Below are 8850 nucleotides of genomic sequence, written 5' to 3'. Positions count from 1 at the left end.
GAAACTTTGTGAAACTTAAAAAAGGAAATACTCATAAAACATAATGGGGAACTATCCAGTGCCTTAAAATGACATAGCAGGAGTGACATTAAAATCCCGTCCACAACTCCCACAGAACCGGGGACAAGCGCTCAGAGGTGAAGCGCTCAGTGGCAACTTTGTGGTGGAAACTAAACTGAATAAAAACAGATTGAAATATTCTGTCTAGTCAACGGTGAACACATGAAATAAAACTGCAGATGCATGTCAGCCTCATTCAAACCTGCAGTCCTTGTTGGTTGCTCAGACTTGCACTGTCACTGTAATACCTAGATATATATTATTTTCCACTGACAGAGGGCACTAAACGCAATCCTTCATGCTTTATGTCTATGGGACACTAGTGGTCTCTGTATGTACACTAGTTTCTTTGATATAACGTCGGCTGGTAAATAATGATGATGATAATACTAATAATACTAATATATACTTATACTAACTTATAGAAATTAAGACGTTAACTCCTTTAATATATAAATACGAGCCCAAAAAGGAAATCACAGATAAAGTGTGTGGTGCAGGACAGTCAAAAAGTGTGTAGGGAACAAGAAATGGCATAGTGTCCAAAAAGTCACAGCCACGCAACCACAGAATGTGTTGACATGCCATATGGGACAAATCATTTAATACCAGACCAAAAAATGTAATATGCAACCAAAACAATGCCATAGTGAGTGACAATTGTCATGCAGGACCAAAACGTGTCATAGGAGAAGTCATTATTTACTGCCTACTCTGTGGCCCTAGGGAACCTTATCAAATGAATCCTAGTACTATATCGTGTTACACACTTTACTATAATACACCATATTGTATTTTACTCTTACTGTAGTGTGCATTATAATGTACTGTATTTAAATAACCGGAGTTCTGCACAATATGGGATTCACACAGGCTTGTTTTAGAGAATTAGAAAGTAAACGCACGATTATGCAAATAGCTTTGATCCTTATAAACTAACATACTGTATCAGATGTAACCTTGCAACTACCAACCAACACACTGTAGTATCACTACTCCTGACACATATACACTTAGACCTATACTAATTTACACAGTATCACACCTGCCTACCTGCTACTACTACCTCTGAACTACCACCGATGCGTACTACTCCTAAACTAAACAGCACAAATGCTTAATCCTTACTTAACTTATTTGTTCTACTCATCCAAAAGTCTTAACCAGGGTGCAATTAGAAAACAGGTTAATTGCCTCTATCTATCTATCTATCTATCTATCTATCCAGTTAGTATTATTATTAGGAATATTTTTACATGGTCGTATATCATGTGTAACCTGGTAGTAAGTGAAAGGCAGATGATGGGGTTGAATTATGTGCTGGAAGCGGCAGAGGGCGCCTGTTCGGGAGTAACGGGAGAGGTGAGGCGGACCTTTAGGGACTGAAAAAAGACCCGCAACAAGATATCAACACAGCGCACACGGAAGCGGCTCCCGGCTCCTCAGCGACCTGCCTCCCGCAACTCTCGCTAACTTTGTGCGGGGTGTGGATGTACGAGGCGGCTGTGTAGTGGGCGGGCAGTGTGAGCTCGGCGCGCCGTGCCGTGCGGTGACATTTGCCCGCACAGCGAGAAGTGCCGCCTCGCCGCCCAGCGCAGGTGAGTGCGCCGTCTGGTGCTGCCCGGGTCTGCGCTCTGAATCGGGCTGCTTTGCAAGTTGGTTTGCGGTAGATGGAAAGGTGGGTGACCATGCAACGGGCAGCAGTCGCTTTTAAGATAGCGGACAAGTCGTCCAAAAAGCTGCCAATAAGAGGGTACGGGTTTGGCGGGGGAGGGTGGTTCATTTTTTTGTTTCCCCCCGTCCTACTGTGGATGTTGATTCGGCTTCATAGGTAAGCAGTACAGTGAGTAGCTGTTCCACTGTATCCCGTCTATTCAACCCATTGTTAAGCGGCTGGAGTTGTAGGCTGTGGCCACCAGAGCCTCGACTGTGGGAACGGGGACGGGTGCGTGTGTCAGACGGCCACCGGTGCGAAAGGCGGTGCTCGGGGTGTGGCGACGGCAGGTCAGCGGATCCGCCGGGGCTCCGGGTCGGGGCTGCGGGGCAGGGGGCTCCACTCCGCGGCTCGGGTCGGGGCTGCGGGGCAGGGGGCTCCACTCCGCGGCTCGGGTCGGGGCTCCACTCCGCGGCTCCACACCTGCGCTCCGGCGGCCCGGCCCGGTTTCCATGACAGCCCGGCAACAACAGCCCCCGCCGCCGAAACTGCGCCGGGCCTCCCAGCCCACACGGGCGCTTTATCCCCCTGAAATACAGCAGACGTGCCTTTGAAACAGGCCTGTGCCGAAAGAAAAAAAGTAGCGTTTCTTGACGTGTAGAAGACTCTTTGTGTAGCATACTGTGCTATTATGGTTTGTATTCATAATAGGTTTATTATGCAGGCGGACTTCATTACAGATATTTAGGGAGACAGGTGCGGACGGCGCCTCCGTTCATTCTGTCCACAGGCTGACAGTGCTGGTCTTTGTTTGGGACCAGGCGCAATTCAAGGGTTAATGATGGGTGTTTTCGGTTTATTTATTTATTTATTTATTTAAACAGGGTCTACCTGACTGTCAGTCCTGGCTGTTTATTTTGCAGTGATCAAAAGAGGAAATAAACACACGCATATGGAAGTGAGTCCTGCTGCTAATTATTTACATTCATGTTATTGGTGCTGGTGATTTAAACAGGGGGCCTTGGATTCTTGCTCATTAATAATGTTCAATGGAAGACCACCCATTTAATATGAATATTAACCAAACACAGAGAAGAATACATGAATAAGAAGGTATGTTAATACATTATAACTGGTCAGACCTGGCACAGCACTGCTTATGAACTGCAGTGGGAGGTTATTGAATGCAATTTGCATATTTTTTCACTCTTTAGGACTTTACATGATTCATACAATTCCTCCATTCAACCGTGCGATTGGCAAGGGTTGTTATATGTCCCCAATATAAAATGGTTGTTGTCTATTTCATAGCTATTGCTGTGGTGCATATCTAGTAACAGAGCTTTTCATAGACGCAAAACCAGATAACTGTGCTATAACCACCAGGTGCTTGTCAAATTCCTGTGCTGGGCTTAAAACCGCTGGCGACAAAACATGCCTTCAGTGTCTACTCGAGTTATTTAGGCCTATTCATGTACCAGAGTAAGAGACACTCATTACTCTCCCATTGCTTCAACAAGATGTGAGTTTTGAAGTAGCATGGAAAACTTCTTTAAATGTCTTTAAATAAAATCACTTGTATGTAAAATTTGGACCTGCCTGTGCCAATGCCCTCGTTGTTTGCCCACATAGGGACACACAAAGGGACTGTATGCACACCTTTCAGTTACACCAATTTGCTTTCGTAAGAGGCATTGAGGTGAACACCCTAATAATTAGTATTGGTGACTTTGTTTTGAGTGTTTTTTTTTTTTTTATCAGACATGCTGACCTCTTGAGGAGCACAAATACATTAATAAGTGCTGCTGCTCTCCACCCTGAATATTTGCTCAAGAGGGGAGCAGATACCAAGACCTCCATACGTTTCTGTTGCCCTGGTTAAAAACTCCTTTAGCTCTAAATTGTAAAACATGAAATGCATCATTTGTAGTAATGGGAGCCATAGAAGTCCCCATCTCTTAAAAAGAGATGAAAACAATGCCCTTTTTAGTCTTTCAGATATTCCCATTCAAATGCCTTTCTCGACATGAAACTCAAAAATGTCTTCTTTCGGTAATTGGTGTTTGTTGAAGTAAATGAGAACTAGGTAAAATGGCAATTCTGGAACAATGTTCAATTTTGAAAGCTAACGTTTTTCTTATGTTTTCTCTAATTCGGTTGTTCTTAATTTATCCTAAATTTAACTCATTTGGACCAGGCATTAATTTAGTGCTGCTTCATTTTCTGAGGTGGGTGAATGTTATGCTACAGGTTTAAGATTTTGGAAAAAAACAAACCCCTTAAGTTAAGAAAGAAAGAGTAATGATTACAATTAAACTGTGTTAAGAGAACAGCATGTGCATTAGTTTAAATCAGATGTGAAGATTCATAAGAAATTGATCAGAGAATTTAAAACTGCATGTAGAAATTGCTATACACATCGTATAGTTTGCTATACATATTAGATTTTGAGTTGCTATTTTTAATTTTTGTGTTTTCTTTCACTACATGTGAATCCAATAACTGAACTGAAGTGTGGGAACAGTTGTCTCTCTGTTTTTCTTGGATCTCAAACCCTTCTGACTGTGACAGTTGGCATAATGTCACTATGCTGTTTATCGTTCTCTCAGGGAGTACCGTTACTACAGCCCAAGAGCCTGAATTAACATGACCTAATTACACGATGCCTTTTTTCTTCATCTGACAGCTTAGCTATACGTTTACACACAAGCTTGCTTTATTGACAGTTACTGCTCTTTTTACAAATTTAATTAGCTTTTGAATGTATGACGTATAGGCCTACATAAAATACTAATTTAATTTTGTGGGTCTCTTTTTGCACCTACTTTCTTAAAGGGACCCTAGTGATTTTGCTTCAGAATTGAGAAGCTTACAATTGCTTGGCCTGATTAGTGTTTGAATTTGACAGCCCCACGGATTGTATTCAATTTCTGAACCGTGGTTTGCTAGACCATAATAGGTAGAAATGGAATTGGTTGTTTTTTAGGTTTTTCAAGGTATGACTTGAAATTCAACACTCATAATTAATTTAAGCATCTCGTACCGCTAGGTTAGTATAGGTTCACATAAATAGTTTCAATCTTGATGTGAACCCTTCTTTAAAGAAAAATGTTTGTTCTTGTTCAATGGACACATAAAGAAATCAAGGCAAAGGACTACATCATATAAAACATTTTGAAACAGCAGTTTTATTTTGTTGTGGGCCTTGTTCACGACCTTTTAATGGAAACTTCTGTTCAGTAAATAAACTGCATTCCAAACTATTTTGGAATTGCTAAGAATTCCCATCTGACTGTCTCAAATTTGTGTGAGTGTGGTGTTAACCCTGAAAACCTTTAAAAGAGTAGAGTTTAAGTAGTAGCCTAACTGAAAGGTCAAACCTGTGATTAAGTAATGTTAATTTCTGGACAGTAAGTCGGTCTCCTGAAGAAAATTGTGCAGAAGTCTTCTGTGGGTGTGAAATGATTTTTCTAGATTGTGTATAAATTGAGCAGAAATTCTGTGCATGAAGGTTTTATCATCTACAGGCTAACAACTGAACAAAGGAAATTAATTTACAGTGTTTTTAATGCATTTCTCCACTATCCCAGTGGAGGATATCAGTTAACAGCTGGGTTGTGGTAAACCAAAAAAGAAAAAAGATATCGTTATTATAATGGAAAGAATTGATGTACAGTAGAGACAATTGTAATTTAAGTCTTTCCAGGGTTTCATTTCTGTAAGAGTGATGTGCAGGACATGTAACTCCATGGCTTAGTGGTCAATTTTGTATTGGTTTATGACCCTATGACCCTGCTATTAAATCGGTTTATTTAACACATCAGGTGTTTCTGAATATATTCTTGTTTGTTTCTATACTGAAATGTAGTCAATGCATTTTGAGCATGTAGATATAGATGCTTAGTGAAAATACATCTCTATCCTTTGGGGAGATTTTCACTTTGGCTGAATGTGGTCCTATTGAAGATATTTCCTATGACCTTATCTACAGTGTTGTTCTGTCCTTTATTGTTTTCTATTCATAGCCATCTTGGTTTCTCTAAGGATCTAGGTTTGACATAGCCCTTTGTTCTTTTTCCTGTTTGCTGAGGCACTGCAGCTATCAGTGGCAGCCAAAGCATGAAGATCTTTCTTATGTGAAACCAAAAGCCCCTCTGAAGTGTATCCCTTGTGGAGTTTATTTACAAATGGCAACTGGAGTCAAAACATATCTCCCAAATGCTATAATGTGTGTAGTTCAGGGACTATAGTCTAGCTGTGTGTCAGACATTGAGCAACATCTTGACTCAACTGCCAGCATTAACTGTTATCAGGGTGTCGTCATGGGTGCTGTGGGCCTTGAGTTACAAAGCAAATATGCTCGGATTTATTATCTATGAGGCTTTGAAAAGTCCCTGTCTTCTCTCACAGCAAATAAACTCAAATAGATCCTTTTTTATTGAAATGTGGTATTAAACTATAGGTATTGGAAAAAATAGCAAAGCTAAATTATTTTGATCCCTGTGATAAGTGGGAAATACCCCTCAGAAGTTTGTCAGATATAGAGATGAAGTATTTGAAGAGAAATGTGAGCCTATGAAATGCTAAATTTCTATCAGAATTATATTATTATTATTTATAATACATTAATTCTACATCTGCATTTATTTTTGCTGTATCGGTCATTAGTGGGTTGTTAGCATCTGCTTTGAATCTCTATAGAACCCCCTGAGGTAGGAAAATAATTAAACTGTTTCGTTACGGAGCTAAAAATATTGCCTGACTTAATTACTGCAACATGTCTGTTTTTCAAATTGAAAGTTAAGAGCCTAGCTGGAGCAAACTACGGCTTTCTTTTCAACTACACTATATGTTATGTATTTGCACATTATCTTTATCCCTGCAGTGTCACTAAAAGCAAATTATACAGAGAGAGGAAATATTGTATTTTGTATCAGTGGTCAGCATCAAGAAATTGTATTTTATTGAGACTGATTAAAAAAAAAACATGCTGAGTATGGATGAGGATTTTAGTACCCCAGTGTGAAGATAATCCCCATCACGTATTATCACAACATAGCAAGTAATCCACAAAGGTAATTGACGTTCCCTACAAAGTTTCTTGGTGATACTGTAGTGCCTTGATCAGGAATGAGTGTCCCTCTAAAAGAAAAACTGCATCTCTGAGCTGTTTACTTCTTAATGTCCTTAATGCTATGTATTATTTAATTTAATCAGCAGTAGAGCTTAATTAAGGGCTTCCCTTCTCATAGTCTGCACAGGTCAGCCTTTTCCCCACAGTGCTCTGGTCAGTCTCATTAGTGTCAGATTATATCCACATTATAAATCCACTCTTGCTTCTGTAAGGGAGTATAATGATAGAATATCTCCAAACCCAAACAAGGGAGAAAGCACAGACAATCTTTAGAAACTGTGTTGTTTTTGTGTCAGATTTTATTTTGCCTGCAGTAATGCCTTGAATACGATTGAAACGGCTGTGTGTGTAATGTTTTTGTGTATACATGTTTTCTGTGCATTCATGTGAGTTAAATGTTTATGTACACACTGTTCCACTTGATATCAAACCACTAAAAACAAAGAAAAGGTTCCTCCTGGGGGTATGAGATCATACAATATTTGGAAGATGGGATTTACAGAGAGGACCCAGAGGACAGAGAACAATTAGCAACAGTGTAACCTTATGTATCTAGTTGATAGAGCTTGAGAAAGATAGTTGACAGAAAACACAGGCCTATTCACTGACTGCTGTCACTATATGAGGCTTGTCTATTTGTTTATGACCAGTGAATTTGACATTTGATACTCCCAATTCATATTGAAGGGATGTGGCTGGTTAAGTTGTGGGTTATCGGCTTCACAGGTACCAGGGGTTGGTTCTAGGACCTCCTAATGATTTTAAAAGGCTGATGCTGGGGAGTGCACTCTTTTCAACAGATAGAGTTGGCAATGTGAGTACAGAACCTCCCTGCATATCTAATACAGAAAGGAGTACAATACAATCTAAGTTACACTGTATTTCAGAGGTTTGCTTATATCACAGTTATGTAGTTTCTTCCATTGTCTGATTTTAAGGCGAGGCTACCTGTTATTTACCATTCAGCTCTACTCATTTACATTCAGTCTCCGCAAGTGGCTTAACCTTTGGCTCGGGAATGACTTTTTGAAACCGAAGACTGACTGTACAGGAATGTTCTGTCAATATTGTACTCTTTCACTGCCTTAATGATTACAGTTACTCCCTGGGGGTGGCAAAAGGAAAAAAGAAAAGTCAATGATTAAAAGGGACAAACAAGATGAAAAGGGAAAGCCCAGCCTGTTTATTATTTCAGTAACCCTTCAGCGTGGCTGATAAATAACTGGGTGGCAGAGTGAGTTGTGATTGGTTGACCTAGTCTCGTCCCCGAGGAGGCAATGTGCTGATAGCTGCCAAACAGAGAGGCTTTACACAGCTGAGTGCCGGGTTACAGCGTCGAAGTTTTTGGGGACGTAGACCACACAAGATCCTGGTTGTCAAGCCTTTTTCAAATTTGTTACACAATTCTTGTGGTTGAAAAGGCTGCGTACCCATCTGATGGAAAAGGAGGAATTCTAATGCAGATATCAATCTCCAAACGGAGGGTGAGTTACTGATCTTTTGTGCTTTTGGACTGTGTTATGATACTGGCCTGTACTGTACAACATAAAAGGATGCCCGGGAACAACTGGATTTATTGAAAAGTTCAATGTCTGAGTCCAGAGCAATGCTGATGCTAAAGAGGAGAGTCTTGTTTCATGTTGAAAGTTAAACCATAAAAAGAAAGGAATGAAGGTGTGACCCCATCTTACAGCACATGGAACAAATGGTGATTCTTCAGTGTGTAAATAGAACAGAACTCAATACTTGCTGCATTTTGTAAATATATGCATTATATTAAGATCCATTGTGTGCACATTAAATAAATGTTTAAATGTCCCTTCTGAAATTACTTATTGAAAAGCAGCCAATGTTAATATACCTAGAGACTGATGGAAAAGGGGATTCTCTAAAGGGCTAGCTTAATTTACTGTGTGAACAAGTTGAGCATTTTCGATTCCTCCATCTTATAGGTTAAGTGGACCTCCGGAAAATTACATTAATGATGCATCTTAGTTGTTGA

At 40.1% G+C, this 8850-nt stretch overlaps 1 protein-coding gene across 3 annotated transcripts in view; it reads left to right on the top strand.

Moving 5' to 3' along the window:
* Window positions 1-1443: 1443 nt before the first annotated feature.
* Window positions 1444-8850, top strand: part of eps8a (EGFR pathway substrate 8a, signaling adaptor) — a 59894-nt gene continuing 52487 nt past the window's right edge. For 2 of the 3 annotated variants that reach the window (XM_066724354.1, XM_066724350.1), the window contains exon 1: window positions 1444-1658. The gene's annotated coding sequence lies outside the window, so the exon portion shown is untranslated. Of the gene's footprint in view, window positions 1659-8117; window positions 8333-8850 lie in introns of those variants that run through there. The other variant, XM_066724351.1, reaches the window with a different exon arrangement.

Source organism: Amia ocellicauda, chromosome 15 (assembly GCF_036373705.1).
Source record: "Amia ocellicauda isolate fAmiCal2 chromosome 15, fAmiCal2.hap1, whole genome shotgun sequence".
In the NCBI taxonomy this organism is placed as follows: domain Eukaryota; kingdom Metazoa; phylum Chordata; class Actinopteri; order Amiiformes; family Amiidae; genus Amia; species Amia ocellicauda.
Note: the sequence above shows the minus strand (reverse complement) of the source record. Positions and strands in the feature narration are given on the sequence as shown.